Source organism: Nelumbo lutea, chromosome 4, assembly GCF_056320005.1.
Source record: "Nelumbo lutea isolate HS-2025 chromosome 4, American lotus-T2T, whole genome shotgun sequence".
NCBI lineage: Eukaryota > Viridiplantae > Streptophyta > Magnoliopsida > Proteales > Nelumbonaceae > Nelumbo > Nelumbo lutea.
In genome coordinates, this window is record NC_142687.1 from 52,862,156 (window position 1) to 52,885,128 (window position 22,973).

A 22,973-nucleotide genomic window follows, 5' to 3' on the forward strand; every position below is an offset into this window, starting at 1 on the left:
CTTTAATCTTTATGCACTCACTATCTTGCTCCCCTCCATTAATTTTTTCAGACTTGAAAAAACGGTGTATGCAACTTTCCTCCCTTGGTAACCGTGCACAAGCTCCCAGGTGAGCGGAGTTATTACTTTCTAGATCTGCCGCATCCCCGGATAAATGTAGTAATATCGCGGGGCCCACAATGCACGACGAATGCCAAAAGCCCGGTTTTGCACCGTTCCCATTCAGTAATGACGGTCGTTCCGCAAATGGTCCGAGTATCCGGCACGTTGTTTCCAGTTGTCTCGCCGAAACGACATATGGAATTTGCAAATAGTATATCAAAAATAAAATATTAATAAAATTGGGGTGCAACACGAGGACTTCCCAGGAGGTCACCCATCCTAGTACTACTCTCGCCCAAGCACGCTTAACTTCGGAGTTCTGATGGGATCCGGTGCATTAGTGCTAGTATGATCGCACCCGTTTTCTTCTTGTTCGCTTTAATCTTTATGCACTCACTATCTTGCTCCCCTCCATTAATTCTTTCAGATTTGAAAAAACGGTGTATGCAACTTTCATCCCTTGGTAACCGTGCACAAGCTCCCAGGTGAGCGGAGTTATTCCTTTCTAGATCTGCAGCATCCTCGGATAAATGTAGTAATATCACGGGGCCCACAATGCACGACGAATGCCAAAAGCCCAGTTTTGCACCGTTCCCATTCAGTAATGACGGTCGTGCCGCAAATGGTCCGAGTATCTCGCACGTTGTTTCCAGTTGTCTCGCCGAAACAACATATGGAATTTGCAAATAGTATATCAAAAATAAAATATTAATAAAATTGGGGTGCAACACGAGGACTTCCCAGGAGGTCACCCATCCTAGTACTACTCTCGCCCAAGCACGCTTAACTTCGGAGTTCTGATGGGATCCGGTGCATTAGTGCTGGTATGATCACACCCGTTTGCTTCTTGTTCGTTTTAATCTTTATGCACTCATTATCTTGCTCCCCTCCGTTAATTCTTTCAGATTTGAAAAAACGGTATATGCAACTTTCCTCCCTTGGTTACCGTGCACAAGCTCCCAGGTGAGCGGAGTTATTCCTTTCTAGATCTGCCGCATCCCCGGATAAATGTAGTAATATCGCGGGGCCCACAATGCACGACGAATGCCAAAAGCCCGGTTTTGCACCGTTCCCATTCAGTAATGACGGTCGTTCCGCAAAAGGTCCGAGTATCCGGCACGTTGTTTCCAGTTGTCTCGCCGAAACGACATATGGAATTTGCAAATAGTATATCAAAAATAAAATATTAATAAAATTGGGGTGCAACACGAGGACTTCCCAGGAGGTCACCCATCCTAGTACTACTCTCGCCCAAGCACGCTTAACTTCGGAGTTCTGATGGGATCCGGTGCATTAGTGCTGGTATGATCGCACCCGTTTGCTTCTTGTTCGCTTTAATCTTTATGCACTCATTATCTTGCTCCCCTCCGTTAATTCTTTCAGATTTGAAAAAACGGTGTATGCAACTTTCCTCCCTTGGTAACCGTGCACAAGCTCCCAGGTGAGCGGAGTTATTCCTTTCTAGATCTGCCGCATCCCCGGATAAATGTAGTAATATCGCGGGGCCCACAATGCACGACGAATGCCAAAAGCCCGGTTTTGCACCGTTCCCATTCAGTAATGACGGTCGTTCCGCAAATGGTCCGAGTATCCGGCACGTTGTTTCCAGTTGTCTCGCCGAAACGACATATGGAATTTGCAAATAGTATATCAAAAATAAAATATTAATAAAATTGGGGTGCAACACGAGGACTTCCCAGGAGGTCACCCATCCTAGTACTACTCTCGCCCAAGCATGCTTAACTTCGGAGTTCTGATGGGATCCGGTGCATTAGTGCTGGTATGATCGCACCCGTTTGCTTCTTGTTCGCTTTAATCTTTATGCACTAATTATCTTGCTCCCCTCCGTTAATTCTTTCAGACTTGAAAAAACGGTGTATGCAACTTTCCTCCCTTGGTTACCGTGCACAAGCTCCCAGGTGAGCGGAGTTATTCCTTTCTAGATCTGCCGCATCCCCGGATAAATGTAGTAATATCGCGGGGCCCACAATGCACGACGAATGCCAAAAGCCCGGTTTTCCACCGTTCCCATTCAGTAATGACAGTCGTTCCGCAAATGGTCCAAGTATCCGGCACGTTGTTTCCTGTTGTCTCGCCGAAACGACATATGGAATTTGCAAATAGTATATCAATAATAAAATATTAATAAAATTGGGGTGCAACACGAGGACTTCCCAGGAGGTCACCCATCCTAGTACTACTCTCGCCCAAGCACGCTTAACTTCGGAGTTCTGATGGGATCCGGTGCATTAGTGCTGGTATGATCGCACCCGTTTTCTTCTTGTTCGCTTTAATCTTTATGCACTCACTATCTTGCTCCCCTCCATTAATTCTTTCAGATTTGAAAAAACGGTGTATGCAACTTTCCACCCTTGGTAACCGTGCACAAGCTCCCAGGTGAGCGGAGTTATTCCTTTCTAGATCTGCCGCATCCTCGGATAAATGTAGTAATATCACGGGGCCCACAATGCACGACGAATGCCAAAAGCCCAGTTTTGCACCGTTCCCATTCAGTAATGACGGTCGTGCCGCAAATGGTCCGAGTATCTCGCACGTTGTTTCCAGTTGTCTCGCCGAAACAACATATGGAATTTGCAAATAGTATATCAAAAATAAAATATTAATAAAATTGGGGTGCAACACGAGGACTTCCCAGGAGGTCACCCATCCTATTACTACTCTCGCCGAAGCACGCTTAACTTCGGAGTTCTGATGGGATCCGGTGCATTAGTGCTGGTATGATCGCACCCGTTTGCTTCTTGTTCGCTTTAATCTTTATGCACTAATTATCTTGCTCCCCTCCATTAATTCTTTCAGACTTGAAAAAACGGTGTATGCAACTTTCCTCCCTTGGTAACCGTGCACAAGCTCCCAGGTGAGCGGAGTTATTACTTTCTAGATCTGCCGCATCCCCGGATAAATGTAGTAATATCACGGGGCCCACAATGCACGACGAATGCCAAAAGCCCAGTTTTGCACCGTTCCCATTCAGTAATGATGGTCGTGCCGCAAATGGTCCGAGTATCTCGCACGTTGTTTCCAGTTGTCTCGCCGAAACGACATATGGAATTTGCAAATAGTATATCAAAAATAAAATATTAATAAAATTGGGGTGCAACACGAGGACTTCCCAGGAGGTCACCCATCCTATTACTACTCTCGCCCAAGCACGCTTAACTTCGGAGTTCTGATGGGATCCGGTGCATTAGTGCTGGTATGATCGCACCCGTTTGCTTCTTGTTCGCTTTAATCTTTATGCACTCACTATCTTGCTCCCCTCCATTAATTCTTTCAGACTTGAAAAAACGGTGTATGCAACTTTCCTCCCTTGGTTACCGTGCACAAGCTCCCAGGTGAGCGGAGTTATTCCTTTCTAGATCTGCCGCATCCCCGGATAAATGTAGTAATATCGCGGAGCCCACAATGCACGACGAATGCCAAAAGCCCGGTTTTGCACCGTTCCCATTCAATAATGACAGTCGTTCCGCAAATGGTCCGAGTATCCAGCACGTTGTTTCCTGTTGTCACGCCGAAACGACATATGGAATTTGCCAATAGTATATCAAAAATAAAATATTAATAAAACTGGGGTGCAACACGAGGACTTCCCAGGAGGTCACCCATCCTAGTACTACTCTCGCCCAAGCACGCTTAACTTCGGAGTTCTGATGGGATCCGGTGCATTAGTGCTGGTATGATCGCACCCGTTTTCTTCTTGTTCGCTTTAATCTTTATGCACTCACTATCTTGCTCCCCTCCATTAATTTTTTCAGACTTGAAAAAACGGTGTATGCAACTTTCCTCCCTTGGTAACCGTGCACAAGCTCCCAGGTGAGCGGAGTTATTACTTTCTAGATCTGCCGCATCCCCGGATAAATGTAGTAATATCGCGGGGCCCACAATGCACGACGAATGCCAAAAGCCCGGTTTTGCACCGTTCCCATTCAGTAATGACGGTCGTTCCGCAAATGGTCCGAGTATCCGGCACGTTGTTTCCAGTTGTCTCGCCGAAACGACATATGGAATTTGCAAATAGTATATCAAAAATAAAATATTAATAAAATTGGGGTGCAACACGAGGACTTCCCAGGAGGTCACCCATCCTAGTACTACTCTCGCCCAAGCACGCTTAACTTCGGAGTTCTGATGGGATCCGGTGCATTAGTGCTAGTATGATCGCACCCGTTTTCTTCTTGTTCGCTTTAATCTTTATGCACTCACTATCTTGCTCCCCTCCATTAATTCTTTCAGATTTGAAAAAACGGTGTATGCAACTTTCATCCCTTGGTAACCGTGCACAAGCTCCCAGGTGAGCGGAGTTATTCCTTTCTAGATCTGCAGCATCCTCGGATAAATGTAGTAATATCACGGGGCCCACAATGCACGACGAATGCCAAAAGCCCAGTTTTGCACCGTTCCCATTCAGTAATGACGGTCGTGCCGCAAATGGTCCGAGTATCTCGCACGTTGTTTCCAGTTGTCTCGCCGAAACAACATATGGAATTTGCAAATAGTATATCAAAAATAAAATATTAATAAAATTGGGGTGCAACACGAGGACTTCCCAGGAGGTCACCCATCCTAGTACTACTCTCGCCCAAGCACGCTTAACTTCGGAGTTCTGATGGGATCCGGTGCATTAGTGCTGGTATGATCGCACCCGTTTGCTTCTTGTTCGTTTTAATCTTTATGCACTCATTATCTTGCTCCCCTCCGTTAATTCTTTCAGATTTGAAAAAACGGTATATGCAACTTTCCTCCCTTGGTTACCGTGCACAAGCTCCCAGGTGAGCGGAGTTATTCCTTTCTAGATCTGCCGCATCCCCGGATAAATGTAGTAATATCGCGGGGCCCACAATGCACGACGAATGCCAAAAGCCCGGTTTTGCACCGTTCCCATTCAGTAATGACGGTCGTTCCGCAAAAGGTCCGAGTATCCGGCACGTTGTTTCCAGTTGTCTCGCCGAAACGACATATGGAATTTGCAAATAGTATATCAAAAATAAAATATTAATAAAATTGGGGTGCAACACGAGGACTTCCCAGGAGGTCACCCATCCTAGTACTACTCTCGCCCAAGCACGCTTAACTTCGGAGTTCTGATGGGATCCGGTGCATTAGTGCTGGTATGATCGCACCCGTTTGCTTCTTGTTCGCTTTAATCTTTATGCACTCATTATCTTGCTCCCCTCCGTTAATTCTTTCAGATTTGAAAAAACGGTGTATGCAACTTTCCTCCCTTGGTAACCGTGCACAAGCTGCCAGGTGAGCGGAGTTATTCCTTTCTAGATCTGCCGCATCCCCGGATAAATGTAGTAATATCGCGGGGCCCACAATGCACGACGAATGCCAAAAGCCCGGTTTTGCACCGTTCCCATTCAGTAATGACGGTCGTTCCGCAAATGGTCCGAGTATCCGGCACGTTGTTTCCAGTTGTCTCGCCGAAACGACATATGGAATTTGCAAATAGTATATCAAAAATAAAATATTAATAAAATTGGGGTGCAACACGAGGACTTCCCAGGAGGTCACCCATCCTAGTACTACTCTCGCCCAAGCACGCTTAACTTCGGAGTTCTGATGGGATCCGGTGCATTAGTGCTGGTATGATCGCACCCGTTTGCTTCTTGTTCGTTTTAATCTTTATGCACTCATTATCTTGCTCCCCTCCGTTAATTCTTTCAGATTTGAAAAAACGGTATATGCAACTTTCCTCCCTTGGTTACCGTGCACAAGCTCCCAGGTGAGCGGAGTTATTCCTTTCTAGATCTGCCGCATCCCCGGATAAATGTAGTAATATCGCGGGGCCCACAATGCACGACGAATACCAAAAGCCCGGTTTTGCACCGTTCCCATTCAGTAATGACGGTCGTTCCGCAAATGGTGCGAGTATCCGGCACGTTGTTTCCAGTTGTCTCGCCGAAACGACATATGGAATTTGCAAATAGTATATCAAAAATAAAATATTAATAAAATTGTGGTGCAACACGAGGACTTCCCAGGAGGTCACCCATCCTAGTACAACTCTCGCCCAAGCACGCTTAACTTCGGAGTTCTGATGGGATCCGGTGCATTAGTGCTGGTATGATCGCACCCGTTTGTTTCTTGTTCGCTTTAATCTTTATGCACTCATTATCTTGCTCCCCTCCGTTAATTCTTTCAGATTTTAAAAAACGGTGTATGCAACTTTCCTCCCTTGGTGACCGTGCACAAGCTCCCAGGTGAGCGGAGTTATTCCTTTCTAGATCTGCCGCATCCCCGGATAAATGTAGTAATATCGCGGGGCCCACAATGCACGACGAATGCCAAAAGCCCGGTTTTGCACCGTTCCCATTCAGTAATGACGGTCGTTCCGCAAATGGTCCGAGTATCCGGCACGTTGTTTCCAGTTGTCTCGCCGAAACGACATATGGAATTTGCAAATAGTATATCAAAAATAAAATATTAATAAAATTGGGGTGCAACACGAGGACTTCCGAGGAGGTCACCCATCCTAGTACTACTCTCGCCCAAGCACGCTTAACTTCGGAGTTCTGATGGGATCCGGTGCATTAGTGCTGGTATGATCGCACCCGTTTGCTTCATGTTCGTTTAAATCTTTATGCACTCATTATCTTGCTCCCCTCCGTTAATTCTTTCAGATTTGAAAAAACGGTATATGCAACTTTCCTCCCTTGGTTACCGTGCACAAGCTCCCAGGTGAGCGGAGTTATTCCTTTCTAGATCTGCCGCATCCCCGGATAAATGTAGTAATATCGCGGGGCCCACAATGCACGAAGAATGCCAAAAGCCCGGTTTTGCACCGTTCCCATTCAGTAATGACGGTCGTTCCGCAAATGGTCCGAGTATCCGGCACGTTGTTTCCAGTTGTCTCGCCGAAACGACATATGGAATTTGCAAATAGTATATCAAAAATAAAATATTAATAAAATTGGGGTGCAACACGAGGACTTCCCAGGAGGTCACCCATCCTAGTACTACTCTCGCCCAAGCACGCTTAACTTCGGAGTTCTGATGGGATCCGGTGCATTAGTGCTGGTATGATCGCACCCGTTTGCTTCTTGTTCGCTTTAATCTTTATGCACTCATTATCTTGCTCCCCTCCGTTAATTCTTTCAGATTTGAAAAAACGGTGTATACAACTTTCCTCCCTTGGTTACCGTGCACAAGCTCCCAGGTGAGCGGAGTTATTCCTTTCTAGATCTGCCGCATCCCCGGATAAATGTAGTAATATCGCGGGGCCCACAATGCACGACGAATGCCAAAAGCCCGGTTTTGCACCGTTCCCATTCAGTAATGACGGTCGTTCCGCAAATGGTCCGAGTATTCGGCACGTTGTTTCCAGTTGTCTCGCCGAAACGACATATGGAATTTGCAAATAGTATATCAAAAATAAAATATTAATAAAATTGGGGTGCAACACGAGGACTTCCCAGGAGGTCACCCATCCTAGTACTACTCTCGCCCAAGCACGCTTAATTTCGGAGTTCTGATGGGATCCGGTGCATTAGTGCTGGTATGATCGCACCCGTTTTCTTCTTGTTCGCTTTAATCTTTATGCACTCACTATCTTGCTCCCCTCCATTAATTCTTTCAGACTTGAAAAAACGGTGTATGCAACTTTCCTCCCTTGGTAACCGTGCACAAGCTCCCAGGTGAGCTGAGTTATTCCTTTCTAGATCTGCCGCATCCCCGGATAAATGTAGTAATATCGCGGGGCCCACAATGCACGACGAATGCCAAAAGCCCGGTTTTGCACCGTTCCCATTCAGTAATGACGGTCGTTCCGCAAATGGTCCGAGTATCCGGCACGTTGTTTCCAGTTGTCTCGCCGAAACGACATATGGAATTTGCAAATAGTATATCAAAAATAAAATATTAATAAAATTGGGGTGCAACACGAGGACTTCCCAGGAGGTCACCCATCCTAGTACTACTCTCGCCCAAGCACGCTTAATTTCGGAGTTCTGATGGGATCCGGTGCATTAGTGCTGGTATGATCGCACCCGTTTTCCTCTTGTTCGCTTTAATCTTTATACACTCACTATCTTGCTCCCCTCCATTAATTCTTTCAGACTTGAAAAAACGGTGTATGCAACTTTCCTCCCTTGGTAACCGTGCACAAGCTCCCAGGTGAGCGGAGTTATTCCTTTCTAGATCTGCCGCATCCCCGGATAAATGTAGTAATATCACGGGGCCCACAATGCACGACGAATGCCAAAAGCCCAGTTTTGCACCGTTCCCATTCAGTAATGACGGTCGTGCCGCAAATGGTCCGAGTATCTCGCACGTTGTTTCCAGTTGTCTCGCCGAAACAACATATGGAATTTGCAAATAGTATATCAAAAATAAAATATTAATAAAATTGGGGTGCAACACGAGGACTTCCCAGGAGGTCACCCATCCTAGTACTACTCTCGCCCAAGCACGCTTAACTTCGGAGTTCTGATGGGATCCGGTGCATTAGTGCTGGTATGATCGCACCCGTTTGCTTCTTGTTCGTTTTAATCTTTATGCACTCATTATCTTGCTCCCCTCCGTTAATTCTTTCAGATTTGAAAAAACGGTATATGCAACTTTCCTCCCTTGGTTACCGTGCACAAGCTCCCAGGTGAGCGGAGTTATTCCTTTCTAGATCTGCCGCATCCCCGGATAAATGTAGTAATATCGCGGGGCCCACAATGCACGACGAATGCCAAAAGCCCGGTTTTGCACCGTTCCCATTCAGTAATGACGGTCGTTCCGCAAAAGGTCCGAGTATCCGGCACGTTGTTTCCAGTTGTCTCGCCGAAACGACATATGGAATTTGCAAATAGTATATCAAAAATAAAATATTAATAAAATTGGGGTGCAACACGAGGACTTCCCAGGAGGTCACCCATCCTAGTACTACTCTCGCCCAAGCACGCTTAACTTCGGAGTTCTGATGGGATCCGGTGCATTAGTGCTGGTATGATCGCACCCGTTTGCTTCTTGTTCGCTTTAATCTTTATGCACTCATTATCTTGCTCCCCTCCGTTAATTCTTTCAGATTTGAAAAAACGGTGTATGCAACTTTCCTCCCTTGGTAACCGTGCACAAGCTCCCAGGTGAGCGGAGTTATTCCTTTCTAGATCTGCCGCATCCCCGGATAAATGTAGTAATATCGCGGGGCCCACAATGCACGACGAATGCCAAAAGCCCGGTTTTGCACCGTTCCCATTCAGTAATGACGGTCGTTCCGCAAATGGTCCGAGTATCCGGCACGTTGTTTCCAGTTGTCTCGCCGAAACGACATATGGAATTTGCAAATAGTATATCAAAAATAAAATATTAATAAAATTGGGGTGCAACACGAGGACTTCCCAGGAGGTCACCCATCCTAGTACTACTCTCGCCCAAGCATGCTTAACTTCGGAGTTCTGATGGGATCCGGTGCATTAGTGCTGGTATGATCGCACCCGTTTGCTTCTTGTTCGCTTTAATCTTTATGCACTAATTATCTTGCTCCCCTCCGTTAATTCTTTCAGACTTGAAAAAACGGTGTATGCAACTTTCCTCCCTTGGTTACCGTGCACAAGCTCCCAGGTGAGCGGAGTTATTCCTTTCTAGATCTGCCGCATCCCCGGATAAATGTAGTAATATCGCGGGGCCCACAATGCACGACGAATGCCAAAAGCCCGGTTTTCCACCGTTCCCATTCAGTAATGACAGTCGTTCCGCAAATGGTCCAAGTATCCGGCACGTTGTTTCCTGTTGTCTCGCCGAAACGACATATGGAATTTGCAAATAGTATATCAATAATAAAATATTAATAAAATTGGGGTGCAACACGAGGACTTCCCAGGAGGTCACCCATCCTAGTACTACTCTCGCCCAAGCACGCTTAACTTCGGAGTTCTGATGGGATCCGGTGCATTAGTGCTGGTATGATCGCACCCGTTTTCTTCTTGTTCGCTTTAATCTTTATGCACTCACTATCTTGCTCCCCTCCATTAATTCTTTCAGATTTGAAAAAACGGTGTATGCAACTTTCCACCCTTGGTAACCGTGCACAAGCTCCCAGGTGAGCGGAGTTATTCCTTTCTAGATCTGCCGCATCCTCGGATAAATGTAGTAATATCACGGGGCCCACAATGCACGACGAATGCCAAAAGCCCAGTTTTGCACCGTTCCCATTCAGTAATGACGGTCGTGCCGCAAATGGTCCGAGTATCTCGCACGTTGTTTCCAGTTGTCTCGCCGAAACAACATATGGAATTTGCAAATAGTATATCAAAAATAAAATATTAATAAAATTGGGGTGCAACACGAGGACTTCCCAGGAGGTCACCCATCCTATTACTACTCTCGCCGAAGCACGCTTAACTTCGGAGTTCTGATGGGATCCGGTGCATTAGTGCTGGTATGATCGCACCCGTTTGCTTCTTGTTCGCTTTAATCTTTATGCACTAATTATCTTGCTCCCCTCCATTAATTCTTTCAGACTTGAAAAAACGGTGTATGCAACTTTCCTCCCTTGGTAACCGTGCACAAGCTCCCAGGTGAGCGGAGTTATTACTTTCTAGATCTGCCGCATCCCCGGATAAATGTAGTAATATCACGGGGCCCACAATGCACGACGAATGCCAAAAGCCCAGTTTTGCACCGTTCCCATTCAGTAATGATGGTCGTGCCGCAAATGGTCCGAGTATCTCGCACGTTGTTTCCAGTTGTCTCGCCGAAACGACATATGGAATTTGCAAATAGTATATCAAAAATAAAATATTAATAAAATTGGGGTGCAACACGAGGACTTCCCAGGAGGTCACCCATCCTATTACTACTCTCGCCCAAGCACGCTTAACTTCGGAGTTCTGATGGGATCCGGTGCATTAGTGCTGGTATGATCGCACCCGTTTGCTTCTTGTTCGCTTTAATCTTTATGCACTCACTATCTTGCTCCCCTCCATTAATTCTTTCAGACTTGAAAAAACGGTGTATGCAACTTTCCTCCCTTGGTTACCGTGCACAAGCTCCCAGGTGAGCGGAGTTATTCCTTTCTAGATCTGCCGCATCCCCGGATAAATGTAGTAATATCGCGGAGCCCACAATGCACGACGAATGCCAAAAGCCCGGTTTTGCACCGTTCCCATTCAATAATGACAGTCGTTCCGCAAATGGTCCGAGTATCCAGCACGTTGTTTCCTGTTGTCACGCCGAAACGACATATGGAATTTGCCAATAGTATATCAAAAATAAAATATTAATAAAACTGGGGTGCAACACGAGGACTTCCCAGGAGGTCACCCATCCTAGTACTACTCTCGCCCAAGCACGCTTAACTTCGGAGTTCTGATGGGATCCGGTGCATTAGTGCTGGTATGATCGCACCCGTTTTCTTCTTGTTCGCTTTAATCTTTATGCACTCACTATCTTGCTCCCCTCCATTAATTTTTTCAGACTTGAAAAAACGGTGTATGCAACTTTCCTCCCTTGGTAACCGTGCACAAGCTCCCAGGTGAGCGGAGTTATTACTTTCTAGATCTGCCGCATCCCCGGATAAATGTAGTAATATCGCGGGGCCCACAATGCACGACGAATGCCAAAAGCCCGGTTTTGCACCGTTCCCATTCAGTAATGACGGTCGTTCCGCAAATGGTCCGAGTATCCGGCACGTTGTTTCCAGTTGTCTCGCCGAAACGACATATGGAATTTGCAAATAGTATATCAAAAATAAAATATTAATAAAATTGGGGTGCAACACGAGGACTTCCCAGGAGGTCACCCATCCTAGTACTACTCTCGCCCAAGCACGCTTAACTTCGGAGTTCTGATGGGATCCGGTGCATTAGTGCTAGTATGATCGCACCCGTTTTCTTCTTGTTCGCTTTAATCTTTATGCACTCACTATCTTGCTCCCCTCCATTAATTCTTTCAGATTTGAAAAAACGGTGTATGCAACTTTCATCCCTTGGTAACCGTGCACAAGCTCCCAGGTGAGCGGAGTTATTCCTTTCTAGATCTGCAGCATCCTCGGATAAATGTAGTAATATCACGGGGCCCACAATGCACGACGAATGCCAAAAGCCCAGTTTTGCACCGTTCCCATTCAGTAATGACGGTCGTGCCGCAAATGGTCCGAGTATCTCGCACGTTGTTTCCAGTTGTCTCGCCGAAACAACATATGGAATTTGCAAATAGTATATCAAAAATAAAATATTAATAAAATTGGGGTGCAACACGAGGACTTCCCAGGAGGTCACCCATCCTAGTACTACTCTCGCCCAAGCACGCTTAACTTCGGAGTTCTGATGGGATCCGGTGCATTAGTGCTGGTATGATCGCACCCGTTTGCTTCTTGTTCGTTTTAATCTTTATGCACTCATTATCTTGCTCCCCTCCGTTAATTCTTTCAGATTTGAAAAAACGGTATATGCAACTTTCCTCCCTTGGTTACCGTGCACAAGCTCCCAGGTGAGCGGAGTTATTCCTTTCTAGATCTGCCGCATCCCCGGATAAATGTAGTAATATCGCGGGGCCCACAATGCACGACGAATGCCAAAAGCCCGGTTTTGCACCGTTCCCATTCAGTAATGACGGTCGTTCCGCAAAAGGTCCGAGTATCCGGCACGTTGTTTCCAGTTGTCTCGCCGAAACGACATATGGAATTTGCAAATAGTATATCAAAAATAAAATATTAATAAAATTGGGGTGCAACACGAGGACTTCCCAGGAGGTCACCCATCCTAGTACTACTCTCGCCCAAGCACGCTTAACTTCGGAGTTCTGATGGGATCCGGTGCATTAGTGCTGGTATGATCGCACCCGTTTGCTTCTTGTTCGCTTTAATCTTTATGCACTCATTATCTTGCTCCCCTCCGTTAATTCTTTCAGATTTGAAAAAACGGTGTATGCAACTTTCCTCCCTTGGTAACCGTGCACAAGCTGCCAGGTGAGCGGAGTTATTCCTTTCTAGATCTGCCGCATCCCCGGATAAATGTAGTAATATCGCGGGGCCCACAATGCACGACGAATGCCAAAAGCCCGGTTTTGCACCGTTCCCATTCAGTAATGACGGTCGTTCCGCAAATGGTCCGAGTATCCGGCACGTTGTTTCCAGTTGTCTCGCCGAAACGACATATGGAATTTGCAAATAGTATATCAAAAATAAAATATTAATAAAATTGGGGTGCAACACGAGGACTTCCCAGGAGGTCACCCATCCTAGTACTACTCTCGCCCAAGCACGCTTAACTTCGGAGTTCTGATGGGATCCGGTGCATTAGTGCTGGTATGATCGCACCCGTTTGCTTCTTGTTCGTTTTAATCTTTATGCACTCATTATCTTGCTCCCCTCCGTTAATTCTTTCAGATTTGAAAAAACGGTATATGCAACTTTCCTCCCTTGGTTACCGTGCACAAGCTCCCAGGTGAGCGGAGTTATTCCTTTCTAGATCTGCCGCATCCCCGGATAAATGTAGTAATATCGCGGGGCCCACAATGCACGACGAATACCAAAAGCCCGGTTTTGCACCGTTCCCATTCAGTAATGACGGTCGTTCCGCAAATGGTGCGAGTATCCGGCACGTTGTTTCCAGTTGTCTCGCCGAAACGACATATGGAATTTGCAAATAGTATATCAAAAATAAAATATTAATAAAATTGTGGTGCAACACGAGGACTTCCCAGGAGGTCACCCATCCTAGTACAACTCTCGCCCAAGCACGCTTAACTTCGGAGTTCTGATGGGATCCGGTGCATTAGTGCTGGTATGATCGCACCCGTTTGTTTCTTGTTCGCTTTAATCTTTATGCACTCATTATCTTGCTCCCCTCCGTTAATTCTTTCAGATTTTAAAAAACGGTGTATGCAACTTTCCTCCCTTGGTGACCGTGCACAAGCTCCCAGGTGAGCGGAGTTATTCCTTTCTAGATCTGCCGCATCCCCGGATAAATGTAGTAATATCGCGGGGCCCACAATGCACGACGAATGCCAAAAGCCCGGTTTTGCACCGTTCCCATTCAGTAATGACGGTCGTTCCGCAAATGGTCCGAGTATCCGGCACGTTGTTTCCAGTTGTCTCGCCGAAACGACATATGGAATTTGCAAATAGTATATCAAAAATAAAATATTAATAAAATTGGGGTGCAACACGAGGACTTCCGAGGAGGTCACCCATCCTAGTACTACTCTCGCCCAAGCACGCTTAACTTCGGAGTTCTGATGGGATCCGGTGCATTAGTGCTGGTATGATCGCACCCGTTTGCTTCATGTTCGTTTAAATCTTTATGCACTCATTATCTTGCTCCCCTCCGTTAATTCTTTCAGATTTGAAAAAACGGTATATGCAACTTTCCTCCCTTGGTTACCGTGCACAAGCTCCCAGGTGAGCGGAGTTATTCCTTTCTAGATCTGCCGCATCCCCGGATAAATGTAGTAATATCGCGGGGCCCACAATGCACGAAGAATGCCAAAAGCCCGGTTTTGCACCGTTCCCATTCAGTAATGACGGTCGTTCCGCAAATGGTCCGAGTATCCGGCACGTTGTTTCCAGTTGTCTCGCCGAAACGACATATGGAATTTGCAAATAGTATATCAAAAATAAAATATTAATAAAATTGGGGTGCAACACGAGGACTTCCCAGGAGGTCACCCATCCTAGTACTACTCTCGCCCAAGCACGCTTAACTTCGGAGTTCTGATGGGATCCGGTGCATTAGTGCTGGTATGATCGCACCCGTTTGCTTCTTGTTCGCTTTAATCTTTATGCACTCATTATCTTGCTCCCCTCCGTTAATTCTTTCAGATTTGAAAAAACGGTGTATACAACTTTCCTCCCTTGGTTACCGTGCACAAGCTCCCAGGTGAGCGGAGTTATTCCTTTCTAGATCTGCCGCATCCCCGGATAAATGTAGTAATATCGCGGGGCCCACAATGCACGACGAATGCCAAAAGCCCGGTTTTGCACCGTTCCCATTCAGTAATGACGGTCGTTCCGCAAATGGTCCGAGTATTCGGCACGTTGTTTCCAGTTGTCTCGCCGAAACGACATATGGAATTTGCAAATAGTATATCAAAAATAAAATATTAATAAAATTGGGGTGCAACACGAGGACTTCCCAGGAGGTCACCCATCCTAGTACTACTCTCGCCCAAGCACGCTTAATTTCGGAGTTCTGATGGGATCCGGTGCATTAGTGCTGGTATGATCGCACCCGTTTTCTTCTTGTTCGCTTTAATCTTTATGCACTCACTATCTTGCTCCCCTCCATTAATTCTTTCAGACTTGAAAAAACGGTGTATGCAACTTTCCTCCCTTGGTAACCGTGCACAAGCTCCCAGGTGAGCTGAGTTATTCCTTTCTAGATCTGCCGCATCCCCGGATAAATGTAGTAATATCGCGGGGCCCACAATGCACGACGAATGCCAAAAGCCCGGTTTTGCACCGTTCCCATTCAGTAATGACGGTCGTTCCGCAAATGGTCCGAGTATCCGGCACGTTGTTTCCAGTTGTCTCGCCGAAACGACATATGGAATTTGCAAATAGTATATCAAAAATAAAATATTAATAAAATTGGGGTGCAACACGAGGACTTCCCAGGAGGTCACCCATCCTAGTACTACTCTCGCCCAAGCACGCTTAATTTCGGAGTTCTGATGGGATCCGGTGCATTAGTGCTGGTATGATCGCACCCGTTTTCCTCTTGTTCGCTTTAATCTTTATACACTCACTATCTTGCTCCCCTCCATTAATTCTTTCAGACTTGAAAAAACGGTGTATGCAACTTTCCTCCCTTGGTAACCGTGCACAAGCTCCCAGGTGAGCGGAGTTATTCCTTTCTAGATCTGCCGCATCCCCGGATAAATGTAGTAATATCGCGGGGCCCACAATGCACGACGAATGCCAAAAGCCCGGTTTTGCACCGTTCCCATTCAGTAATGACGGTCGTTCCGCAAATGGTCCGAGTATCCGGCACGTTGTTTCCAGTTGTCTCGCCGAAACGACATATGGAATTTGCAAATAGTATATCAAAAATAAAATATTAATAAAATTGGGGTGCAACACGAGGACTTCCCAGGAGGTCACCCATCCTAGTACTACTCTCGCCCAAGCACGCTTAACTTCGGAGTTCTGATGGGATCCGGTGCATTAGTGCTGGTATGATCGCACCCGTTTGCTTCTTGTTCGTTTTAATCTTTATGCACTCATTATCTTGCTCCCCTCCGTTAATTCTTTCAGATTTGAAAAAACGGTGTATGCAACTTTCCTCCCTTGGTAACCGTGCACAAGCTCCCAGGTGAGCGGAGTTATTCCTTTCTAGATCTGCCGCATCCCCGGATAAATGTAGTAATATCGCGGGGCCCACAATGCACGACGAATGCCAAAAGCCCGGTTTTGCACCGTTCCCATTCAGTAATGACGGTCGTTCCGCAAATGGTCCGAGTATCCGGCACGTTGTTTCCAGTTGTCTCGCCGAAACGACATATGGAATTTGCAAATAGTATATCAAAAATAAAATATTAATAAAATTGGGGTGCAACACGAGGACTTCCCAGGAGGTCACCCATCCTAGTACTACTCTCGCCCAAGCACGCTTAACTTCGGAGTTCTGATGGGATCCGGTGCATTAGTGCTGGTATGATCGCACCCATTTGCTTCTTGTTCGCTTTAATCTTTATGCACTCATTATCTTGCTCCCCTCCGTTAATTCATTCAGATTTGAAAAAACGGTGTATGCAACTTTCCTCCCTTGGTAACCGTGCACAAGCTCCCAGGTGAGCGGAGTTATTCCTTTCTAGATCTGCCGCATCCCCGGATAAATGTAGTAATATCGCGGGGCCCACAATGCACGACGAATGCCAAAAGCCCGGTTTTGCACCGTTCCCATTCAGTAATGACGGTCGTTCCGCAAATGGTCCGAGTATCCGGCACGTTGTTTCCAGTTGTCTCGCCGAAACGACATATGGAATTTGCAAATAGTATATCAAAAATAAAATATTAATAAAATTGGGGTGCAACACGAGGACTTCCCAGGAGGTCACCCATCCTAGAACTACTCTCGCCCAAGCACGCTTAACTTCGGAGTTCTGATGGGATCCGGTGCATTAGTGCTGGTATGATCGCACCCGTTTGCTTCTTGTTCGTTTTAATCTTTATGCACTCATTATCTTGCTCCCCTCCGTTAATTCTTTCAGATTTGAAAAAACGGTATATGCAACTTTCCTCCCTTGGTTACCGTGCACAAGCTCCCAGGTGAGCGGAGTTATTCCTTTCTAGATCTGCCGCATCCCCGGATAAATGTAGTAATATCGCGGGGCCCAAAATGCACGACGAATGCCAAAAGCCCGGTTTTGCACCGTTCCCATTCAGTAATGACAGTCGTTCCGCAAATGGTCCGAGTATCCGGCACGTTGTTTCCTGTTGTCTCGCCGAAACGACATATGGAATTTGCAAATAGTATATCAAAAATAAAATATTAATAAAATTGGGGTGCAACACGAGGACTTCCCAGGAGGTCACCCATCCTAGTACTACTCTCGCCCAAGCACGCTTAACTAAAGGAGTTCTGATGGGATCCGGTGCATTAGTGCTGGTATGATCGCACCCGTTTTCTTCTTGTTCGCTTTAATCTTTATGCACTCACTATCTTGCTCCCCTCCATTAATTCTTTCAGACTTGAAAAAACGGTGTATGCAACTTTCCTCCCTTGGTAACCGTGCACAAGCTCCCAGGTGAGCGGAGTTATTCCTTTCTAGATCTGCCGCATCCCCGGATAAATGTAGTAATATCGCGGGGCCCACAATGCACGACGAATGCCAAAAGCCCGGTTTTGCACCGTTCCCATTCAGTAATGACGGTCGTTCCGCAAATGGTCCGAGTATCCGGCACGTTGTTTCCAGTTGTCTCGCCGAAACGACATATGGAATTTGCAAATAGTATATCAAAAATAAAATATTAATAAAATTGGGGTGCAACACGAGGACTTCCCAGGAGGTCACCCATCCTAATACTACTCTCGCCCAAGCACGCTTAATTTCGGAGTTCTGATGGGATACGGTGCATTAGTGCTGGTATGATCGCACCCGTTTTCTTCTTGTTCGCTTTAATCTTTATGCACTCACTATCTTGCTCCCCTCCATTAATTCTTTCAGATTTGAAAAAACGGTGTATGCAACTTTCCACCCTTGGTAACCGTGCACAAGCTCCCAGGTGAGCGGAGTTATTCCTTTCTAGATCTGCCGCATCCTCGGATAAATGTAGTAATATCACGGGGCCCACAATGCACGACGAATGCCAAAAGCCCAGTTTTGCACCGTTCCCATTCAGTAATGACGGTCGTGCCGCAAATGGTCCGAGTATCTCGCACGTTGTTTCCAGTTGTCTCGCCGAAACAACATATGGAATTTGCAAATAGTATATCAAAAATAAAATATTAATAAAATTGGGGTGCAACACGAGGACTTCCCAGGAGGTCACCCATCCTATTACTACTCTCGCCCAAACACGCTTAACTTCGGAGTTCTGATGGGATCCGGTGCATTAGTGCTGGTATGATCGCACCCGTTTGCTTCTTGTTCGCTTTAATCTTTATGCACTCACTATCTTGCTCCCCTCCATTAATTCTTTCAGACTTGAAAAAACGGTGTATGCAACTTTCCTCCCTTGGTTACCGTGCACAAGCTCCCAGGTGAGCGGAGTTATTCCTTTCTAGATCTGCCGCATCCCCGGATAAATGTAGTAATATCGCGGAGCCCACAATGCACGACGAATGCCAAAAGCCCGGTTTTGCACCGTTCCCATTCAATAATGACAGTCGTTCCGCAAATGGTCCGAGTATCCAGCACGTTGTTTCCTGTTGTCACGCCGAAACGACATATGGAATTTGCCAATAGTATATCAAAAATAAAATATTAATAAAACTGGGGTGCAACACGAGGACTTCCCAGGAGGTCACCCATCCTAGTACTACTCTCGCCCAAGCACGCTTAACTTCGGAGTTCTGATGGGATCCGGTGCATTAGTGCTGGTATGATCGCACCCGTTTTCTTCTTGTTCGCTTTAATCTTTATGCACTCACTATCTTGCTCCCCTCCATTAATTTTTTCAGACTTGAAAAAACGGTGTATGCAACTTTCCTCCCTTGGTAACCGTGCACAAGCTCCCAGGTGAGCGGAGTTATTACTTTCTAGATCTGCCGCATCCCCGGATAAATGTAGTAATATCGCGGGGCCCACAATGCACGACGAATGCCAAAAGCCCGGTTTTGCACCGTTCCCATTCAGTAATGACGGTCGTTCCGCAAATGGTCCGAGTATCCGGCACGTTGTTTCCAGTTGTCTCGCCGAAACGACATATGGAATTTGCAAATAGTATATCAAAAATAAAATATTAATAAAATTGGGGTGCAACACGAGGACTTCCCAGGAGGTCACCCATCCTAGTACTACTCTCGCCCAAGCACGCTTAACTTCGGAGTTCTGATGGGATCCGGTGCATTAGTGCTAGTATGATCGCACCCGTTTTCTTCTTGTTCGCCTTAATCTTTATGCACTCACTATCTTGCTCCCCTCCATTAATTCTTTCAGATTTGAAAAAACGGTGTATGCAACTTTCATCCCTTGGTAACCGTGCACAAGCTCCCAGGTGAGCGGAGTTATTCCTTTCTAGATCTGCAGCATCCTCGGATAAATGTAGTAATATCACGGGGCCCACAATGCACGACGAATGCCAAAAGCCCAGTTTTGCACCGTTCCCATTCAGTAATGACGGTCGTGCCGCAAATGGTCCGAGTATCTCGCACGTTGTTTCCAGTTGTCTCGCCGAAACAACATATGGAATTTGCAAATAGTATATCAAAAATAAAATATTAATAAAATTGGGGTGCAACACGAGGACTTCCCAGGAGGTCACCCATCCTAGTACTACTCTCGCCCAAGCACGCTTAACTTCGGAGTTCTGATGGGATCCGGTGCATTAGTGCTGGTATGATCGCACCCGTTTGCTTCTTGTTCGTTTTAATCTTTATGCACTCATTATCTTGCTCCCCTCCGTTAATTCTTTCAGATTTGAAAAAACGGTATATGCAACTTTCCTCCCTTGGTTACCGTGCACAAGCTCCCAGGTGAGCGGAGTTATTCCTTTCTAGATCTGCCGCATCCCCGGATAAATGTAGTAATATCGCGGGGCCCACAATGCACGACGAATGCCAAAAGCCCGGTTTTGCACCGTTCCCATTCAGTAATGACGGTCGTTCCGCAAAAGGTCCGAGTATCCGGCACGTTGTTTCCAGTTGTCTCGCCGAAACGACATATGGAATTTGCAAATAGTATATCAAAAATAAAATATTAATAAAATTGGGGTGCAACACGAGGACTTCCCAGGAGGTCACCCATCCTAGTACTACTCTCGCCCAAGCACGCTTAACTTCGGAGTTCTGATGGGATCCGGTGCATTAGTGCTGGTATGATCGCACCCGTTTGCTTCTTGTTCGCTTTAATCTTTATGCACTCATTATCTTGCTCCCCTCCGTTAATTCTTTCAGATTTGAAAAAACGGTGTATGCAACTTTCCTCCCTTGGTAACCGTGCACAAGCTCCCAGGTGAGCGGAGTTATTCCTTTCTAGATCTGCCGCATCCCCGGATAAATGTAGTAATATCGCGGGGCCCACAATGCACGACGAATGCCAAAAGCCCGGTTTTGCACCGTTCCCATTCAGTAATGACGGTCGTTCCGCAAATGGTCCGAGTATCCGGCACGTTGTTTCCAGTTGTCTCGCCGAAACGACATATGGAATTTGCAAATAGTATATCAAAAATAAAATATTAATAAAATTGGGGTGCAACACGAGGACTTCCCAGGAGGTCACCCATCCTAGTACTACTCTCGCCCAAGCATGCTTAACTTCGGAGTTCTGATGGGATCCGGTGCATTAGTGCTGGTATGATCGCACCCGTTTGCTTCTTGTTCGCTTTAATCTTTATGCACTAATTATCTTGCTCCCCTCCGTTAATTCTTTCAGACTTGAAAAAACGGTGTATGCAACTTTCCTCCCTTGGTTACCGTGCACAAGCTCCCAGGTGAGCGGAGTTATTCCTTTCTAGATCTGCCGCATCCCCGGATAAATGTAGTAATATCGCGGGGCCCACAATGCACGACGAATGCCAAAAGCCCGGTTTTCCACCGTTCCCATTCAGTAATGACAGTCGTTCCGCAAATGGTCCAAGTATCCGGCACGTTGTTTCCTGTTGTCTCGCCGAAACGACATATGGAATTTGCAAATAGTATATCAATAATAAAATATTAATAAAATTGGGGTGCAACACGAGGACTTCCCAGGAGGTCACCCATCCTAGTACTACTCTCGCCCAAGCACGCTTAACTTCGGAGTTCTGATGGGATCCGGTGCATTAGTGCTGGTATGATCGCACCCGTTTTCTTCTTGTTCGCTTTAATCTTTATGCACTCACTATCTTGCTCCCCTCCATTAATTCTTTCAGATTTGAAAAAACGGTGTATGCAACTTTCCACCCTTGGTAACCGTGCACAAGCTCCCAGGTGAGCGGAGTTATTCCTTTCTAGATCTGCCGCATCCTCGGATAAATGTAGTAATATCACGGGGCCCACAATGCACGACGAATGCCAAAAGCCCAGTTTTGCACCGTTCCCATTCAGTAATGACGGTCGTGCCGCAAATGGTCCGAGTATCTCGCACGTTGTTTCCAGTTGTCTCGCCGAAACAACATATGGAATTTGCAAATAGTATATCAAAAATAAAATATTAATAAAATTGGGGTGCAACACGAGGACTTCCCAGGAGGTCACCCATCCTATTACTACTCTCGCCGAAGCACGCTTAACTTCGGAGTTCTGATGGGATCCGGTGCATTAGTGCTGGTATGATCGCACCCGTTTGCTTCTTGTTCGCTTTAATCTTTATGCACTAATTATCTTGCTCCCCTCCATTAATTCTTTCAGACTTGAAAAAACGGTGTATGCAACTTTCCTCCCTTGGTAACCGTGCACAAGCTCCCAGGTGAGCGGAGTTATTACTTTCTAGATCTGCCGCATCCCCGGATAAATGTAGTAATATCACGGGGCCCACAATGCACGACGAATGCCAAAAGCCCAGTTTTGCACCGTTCCCATTCAGTAATGATGGTCGTGCCGCAAATGGTCCGAGTATCTCGCACGTTGTTTCCAGTTGTCTCGCCGAAACGACATATGGAATTTGCAAATAGTATATCAAAAATAAAATATTAATAAAATTGGGGTGCAACACGAGGACTTCCCAGGAGGTCACCCATCCTATTACTACTCTCGCCCAAGCACGCTTAACTTCGGAGTTCTGATGGGATCCGGTGCATTAGTGCTGGTATGATCGCACCCGTTTGCTTCTTGTTCGCTTTAATCTTTATGCACTCACTATCTTGCTCCCCTCCATTAATTCTTTCAGACTTGAAAAAACGGTGTATGCAACTTTCCTCCCTTGGTTACCGTGCACAAGCTCCCAGGTGAGCGGAGTTATTCCTTTCTAGATCTGCCGCATCCCCGGATAAATGTAGTAATATCGCGGAGCCCACAATGCACGACGAATGCCAAAAGCCCGGTTTTGCACCGTTCCCATTCAATAATGACAGTCGTTCCGCAAATGGTCCGAGTATCCAGCACGTTGTTTCCTGTTGTCACGCCGAAACGACATATGGAATTTGCCAATAGTATATCAAAAATAAAATATTAATAAAACTGGGGTGCAACACGAGGACTTCCCAGGAGGTCACCCATCCTAGTACTACTCTCGCCCAAGCACGCTTAACTTCGGAGTTCTGATGGGATCCGGTGCATTAGTGCTGGTATGATCGCACCCGTTTTCTTCTTGTTCGCTTTAATCTTTATGCACTCACTATCTTG

General features: G+C 46.2%; 48 non-coding genes across 48 annotated transcripts; all 48 read right to left on the reverse strand.

The window, feature by feature from the left end:
• Positions 1-343: 343 nt before the first annotated feature.
• LOC148859905 (5S ribosomal RNA) lies at positions 344-462 on the reverse strand. Its single transcript, XR_016095814.1, has one exon. It is a non-coding gene; the product is annotated as a 5S ribosomal RNA (ribosomal RNA).
• A 359-nt stretch (positions 463-821) lies between these two features.
• LOC148859906 (5S ribosomal RNA) lies at positions 822-940 on the reverse strand. The gene has a single exon (XR_016095700.1). It is a non-coding gene; the product is annotated as a 5S ribosomal RNA (ribosomal RNA).
• A 359-nt stretch (positions 941-1,299) lies between these two features.
• LOC148859907 (5S ribosomal RNA) lies at positions 1,300-1,418 on the reverse strand. The gene has a single exon (XR_016095413.1). It is a non-coding gene; the product is annotated as a 5S ribosomal RNA (ribosomal RNA).
• A 359-nt stretch (positions 1,419-1,777) lies between these two features.
• LOC148859908 (5S ribosomal RNA) lies at positions 1,778-1,896 on the reverse strand. The gene has a single exon (XR_016096110.1). It is a non-coding gene; the product is annotated as a 5S ribosomal RNA (ribosomal RNA).
• Positions 1,897-2,255: 359 nt separating this feature from the next.
• On the reverse strand, positions 2,256-2,374 carry LOC148859909 (5S ribosomal RNA). Its single transcript, XR_016095414.1, has one exon. It is a non-coding gene; the product is annotated as a 5S ribosomal RNA (ribosomal RNA).
• Positions 2,375-2,733: 359 nt separating this feature from the next.
• LOC148859910 (5S ribosomal RNA) lies at positions 2,734-2,852 on the reverse strand. Its single transcript, XR_016097640.1, has one exon. It is a non-coding gene; the product is annotated as a 5S ribosomal RNA (ribosomal RNA).
• Positions 2,853-3,211: 359 nt separating this feature from the next.
• On the reverse strand, positions 3,212-3,330 carry LOC148859911 (5S ribosomal RNA). Its single transcript, XR_016096400.1, has one exon. It is a non-coding gene; the product is annotated as a 5S ribosomal RNA (ribosomal RNA).
• Positions 3,331-3,689: 359 nt separating this feature from the next.
• Positions 3,690-3,808, reverse strand: LOC148859912 (5S ribosomal RNA). The gene has a single exon (XR_016095415.1). It is a non-coding gene; the product is annotated as a 5S ribosomal RNA (ribosomal RNA).
• A 359-nt stretch (positions 3,809-4,167) lies between these two features.
• Positions 4,168-4,286, reverse strand: LOC148859913 (5S ribosomal RNA). Its single transcript, XR_016095815.1, has one exon. It is a non-coding gene; the product is annotated as a 5S ribosomal RNA (ribosomal RNA).
• A 359-nt stretch (positions 4,287-4,645) lies between these two features.
• On the reverse strand, positions 4,646-4,764 carry LOC148859914 (5S ribosomal RNA). Its single transcript, XR_016095416.1, has one exon. It is a non-coding gene; the product is annotated as a 5S ribosomal RNA (ribosomal RNA).
• A 359-nt stretch (positions 4,765-5,123) lies between these two features.
• Positions 5,124-5,242, reverse strand: LOC148859915 (5S ribosomal RNA). The gene has a single exon (XR_016095417.1). It is a non-coding gene; the product is annotated as a 5S ribosomal RNA (ribosomal RNA).
• A 359-nt stretch (positions 5,243-5,601) lies between these two features.
• LOC148859916 (5S ribosomal RNA) lies at positions 5,602-5,720 on the reverse strand. The gene has a single exon (XR_016095420.1). It is a non-coding gene; the product is annotated as a 5S ribosomal RNA (ribosomal RNA).
• A 359-nt stretch (positions 5,721-6,079) lies between these two features.
• On the reverse strand, positions 6,080-6,198 carry LOC148859917 (5S ribosomal RNA). Its single transcript, XR_016096616.1, has one exon. It is a non-coding gene; the product is annotated as a 5S ribosomal RNA (ribosomal RNA).
• Positions 6,199-6,557: 359 nt separating this feature from the next.
• LOC148859918 (5S ribosomal RNA) lies at positions 6,558-6,676 on the reverse strand. Its single transcript, XR_016096219.1, has one exon. It is a non-coding gene; the product is annotated as a 5S ribosomal RNA (ribosomal RNA).
• A 359-nt stretch (positions 6,677-7,035) lies between these two features.
• Positions 7,036-7,154, reverse strand: LOC148859919 (5S ribosomal RNA). Its single transcript, XR_016095421.1, has one exon. It is a non-coding gene; the product is annotated as a 5S ribosomal RNA (ribosomal RNA).
• Positions 7,155-7,513: 359 nt separating this feature from the next.
• On the reverse strand, positions 7,514-7,632 carry LOC148859920 (5S ribosomal RNA). The gene has a single exon (XR_016096381.1). It is a non-coding gene; the product is annotated as a 5S ribosomal RNA (ribosomal RNA).
• A 359-nt stretch (positions 7,633-7,991) lies between these two features.
• Positions 7,992-8,110, reverse strand: LOC148859921 (5S ribosomal RNA). The gene has a single exon (XR_016096383.1). It is a non-coding gene; the product is annotated as a 5S ribosomal RNA (ribosomal RNA).
• Positions 8,111-8,469: 359 nt separating this feature from the next.
• On the reverse strand, positions 8,470-8,588 carry LOC148859922 (5S ribosomal RNA). Its single transcript, XR_016095422.1, has one exon. It is a non-coding gene; the product is annotated as a 5S ribosomal RNA (ribosomal RNA).
• A 359-nt stretch (positions 8,589-8,947) lies between these two features.
• LOC148859923 (5S ribosomal RNA) lies at positions 8,948-9,066 on the reverse strand. The gene has a single exon (XR_016095423.1). It is a non-coding gene; the product is annotated as a 5S ribosomal RNA (ribosomal RNA).
• A 359-nt stretch (positions 9,067-9,425) lies between these two features.
• On the reverse strand, positions 9,426-9,544 carry LOC148859924 (5S ribosomal RNA). Its single transcript, XR_016096111.1, has one exon. It is a non-coding gene; the product is annotated as a 5S ribosomal RNA (ribosomal RNA).
• A 359-nt stretch (positions 9,545-9,903) lies between these two features.
• Positions 9,904-10,022, reverse strand: LOC148859925 (5S ribosomal RNA). Its single transcript, XR_016095424.1, has one exon. It is a non-coding gene; the product is annotated as a 5S ribosomal RNA (ribosomal RNA).
• A 359-nt stretch (positions 10,023-10,381) lies between these two features.
• LOC148859926 (5S ribosomal RNA) lies at positions 10,382-10,500 on the reverse strand. The gene has a single exon (XR_016097641.1). It is a non-coding gene; the product is annotated as a 5S ribosomal RNA (ribosomal RNA).
• Positions 10,501-10,859: 359 nt separating this feature from the next.
• LOC148859927 (5S ribosomal RNA) lies at positions 10,860-10,978 on the reverse strand. The gene has a single exon (XR_016096401.1). It is a non-coding gene; the product is annotated as a 5S ribosomal RNA (ribosomal RNA).
• Positions 10,979-11,337: 359 nt separating this feature from the next.
• LOC148859928 (5S ribosomal RNA) lies at positions 11,338-11,456 on the reverse strand. The gene has a single exon (XR_016095426.1). It is a non-coding gene; the product is annotated as a 5S ribosomal RNA (ribosomal RNA).
• Positions 11,457-11,815: 359 nt separating this feature from the next.
• Positions 11,816-11,934, reverse strand: LOC148859929 (5S ribosomal RNA). Its single transcript, XR_016095816.1, has one exon. It is a non-coding gene; the product is annotated as a 5S ribosomal RNA (ribosomal RNA).
• Positions 11,935-12,293: 359 nt separating this feature from the next.
• On the reverse strand, positions 12,294-12,412 carry LOC148859930 (5S ribosomal RNA). Its single transcript, XR_016095427.1, has one exon. It is a non-coding gene; the product is annotated as a 5S ribosomal RNA (ribosomal RNA).
• Positions 12,413-12,771: 359 nt separating this feature from the next.
• On the reverse strand, positions 12,772-12,890 carry LOC148859931 (5S ribosomal RNA). Its single transcript, XR_016095428.1, has one exon. It is a non-coding gene; the product is annotated as a 5S ribosomal RNA (ribosomal RNA).
• A 359-nt stretch (positions 12,891-13,249) lies between these two features.
• On the reverse strand, positions 13,250-13,368 carry LOC148859932 (5S ribosomal RNA). The gene has a single exon (XR_016095429.1). It is a non-coding gene; the product is annotated as a 5S ribosomal RNA (ribosomal RNA).
• Positions 13,369-13,727: 359 nt separating this feature from the next.
• Positions 13,728-13,846, reverse strand: LOC148859933 (5S ribosomal RNA). Its single transcript, XR_016096617.1, has one exon. It is a non-coding gene; the product is annotated as a 5S ribosomal RNA (ribosomal RNA).
• Positions 13,847-14,205: 359 nt separating this feature from the next.
• LOC148859934 (5S ribosomal RNA) lies at positions 14,206-14,324 on the reverse strand. The gene has a single exon (XR_016096220.1). It is a non-coding gene; the product is annotated as a 5S ribosomal RNA (ribosomal RNA).
• Positions 14,325-14,683: 359 nt separating this feature from the next.
• On the reverse strand, positions 14,684-14,802 carry LOC148859935 (5S ribosomal RNA). Its single transcript, XR_016095430.1, has one exon. It is a non-coding gene; the product is annotated as a 5S ribosomal RNA (ribosomal RNA).
• A 359-nt stretch (positions 14,803-15,161) lies between these two features.
• LOC148859936 (5S ribosomal RNA) lies at positions 15,162-15,280 on the reverse strand. The gene has a single exon (XR_016096384.1). It is a non-coding gene; the product is annotated as a 5S ribosomal RNA (ribosomal RNA).
• Positions 15,281-15,639: 359 nt separating this feature from the next.
• On the reverse strand, positions 15,640-15,758 carry LOC148859937 (5S ribosomal RNA). Its single transcript, XR_016096385.1, has one exon. It is a non-coding gene; the product is annotated as a 5S ribosomal RNA (ribosomal RNA).
• Positions 15,759-16,117: 359 nt separating this feature from the next.
• Positions 16,118-16,236, reverse strand: LOC148859938 (5S ribosomal RNA). The gene has a single exon (XR_016095433.1). It is a non-coding gene; the product is annotated as a 5S ribosomal RNA (ribosomal RNA).
• Positions 16,237-16,595: 359 nt separating this feature from the next.
• On the reverse strand, positions 16,596-16,714 carry LOC148859939 (5S ribosomal RNA). The gene has a single exon (XR_016095434.1). It is a non-coding gene; the product is annotated as a 5S ribosomal RNA (ribosomal RNA).
• A 359-nt stretch (positions 16,715-17,073) lies between these two features.
• Positions 17,074-17,192, reverse strand: LOC148859940 (5S ribosomal RNA). The gene has a single exon (XR_016096268.1). It is a non-coding gene; the product is annotated as a 5S ribosomal RNA (ribosomal RNA).
• Positions 17,193-17,551: 359 nt separating this feature from the next.
• Positions 17,552-17,671, reverse strand: LOC148859941 (5S ribosomal RNA). The gene has a single exon (XR_016097653.1). It is a non-coding gene; the product is annotated as a 5S ribosomal RNA (ribosomal RNA).
• Positions 17,672-18,030: 359 nt separating this feature from the next.
• LOC148859942 (5S ribosomal RNA) lies at positions 18,031-18,149 on the reverse strand. Its single transcript, XR_016098114.1, has one exon. It is a non-coding gene; the product is annotated as a 5S ribosomal RNA (ribosomal RNA).
• A 359-nt stretch (positions 18,150-18,508) lies between these two features.
• Positions 18,509-18,627, reverse strand: LOC148859943 (5S ribosomal RNA). Its single transcript, XR_016096778.1, has one exon. It is a non-coding gene; the product is annotated as a 5S ribosomal RNA (ribosomal RNA).
• A 359-nt stretch (positions 18,628-18,986) lies between these two features.
• On the reverse strand, positions 18,987-19,105 carry LOC148859944 (5S ribosomal RNA). The gene has a single exon (XR_016095435.1). It is a non-coding gene; the product is annotated as a 5S ribosomal RNA (ribosomal RNA).
• Positions 19,106-19,464: 359 nt separating this feature from the next.
• On the reverse strand, positions 19,465-19,583 carry LOC148859945 (5S ribosomal RNA). Its single transcript, XR_016095817.1, has one exon. It is a non-coding gene; the product is annotated as a 5S ribosomal RNA (ribosomal RNA).
• A 359-nt stretch (positions 19,584-19,942) lies between these two features.
• LOC148859946 (5S ribosomal RNA) lies at positions 19,943-20,061 on the reverse strand. Its single transcript, XR_016095436.1, has one exon. It is a non-coding gene; the product is annotated as a 5S ribosomal RNA (ribosomal RNA).
• Positions 20,062-20,420: 359 nt separating this feature from the next.
• On the reverse strand, positions 20,421-20,539 carry LOC148859947 (5S ribosomal RNA). The gene has a single exon (XR_016095437.1). It is a non-coding gene; the product is annotated as a 5S ribosomal RNA (ribosomal RNA).
• A 359-nt stretch (positions 20,540-20,898) lies between these two features.
• Positions 20,899-21,017, reverse strand: LOC148859948 (5S ribosomal RNA). The gene has a single exon (XR_016096112.1). It is a non-coding gene; the product is annotated as a 5S ribosomal RNA (ribosomal RNA).
• Positions 21,018-21,376: 359 nt separating this feature from the next.
• On the reverse strand, positions 21,377-21,495 carry LOC148859949 (5S ribosomal RNA). The gene has a single exon (XR_016095438.1). It is a non-coding gene; the product is annotated as a 5S ribosomal RNA (ribosomal RNA).
• Positions 21,496-21,854: 359 nt separating this feature from the next.
• LOC148859950 (5S ribosomal RNA) lies at positions 21,855-21,973 on the reverse strand. The gene has a single exon (XR_016097642.1). It is a non-coding gene; the product is annotated as a 5S ribosomal RNA (ribosomal RNA).
• Positions 21,974-22,332: 359 nt separating this feature from the next.
• On the reverse strand, positions 22,333-22,451 carry LOC148859951 (5S ribosomal RNA). Its single transcript, XR_016096402.1, has one exon. It is a non-coding gene; the product is annotated as a 5S ribosomal RNA (ribosomal RNA).
• Positions 22,452-22,810: 359 nt separating this feature from the next.
• Positions 22,811-22,929, reverse strand: LOC148859952 (5S ribosomal RNA). Its single transcript, XR_016095439.1, has one exon. It is a non-coding gene; the product is annotated as a 5S ribosomal RNA (ribosomal RNA).
• Positions 22,930-22,973: the final 44 nt, after the last annotated feature.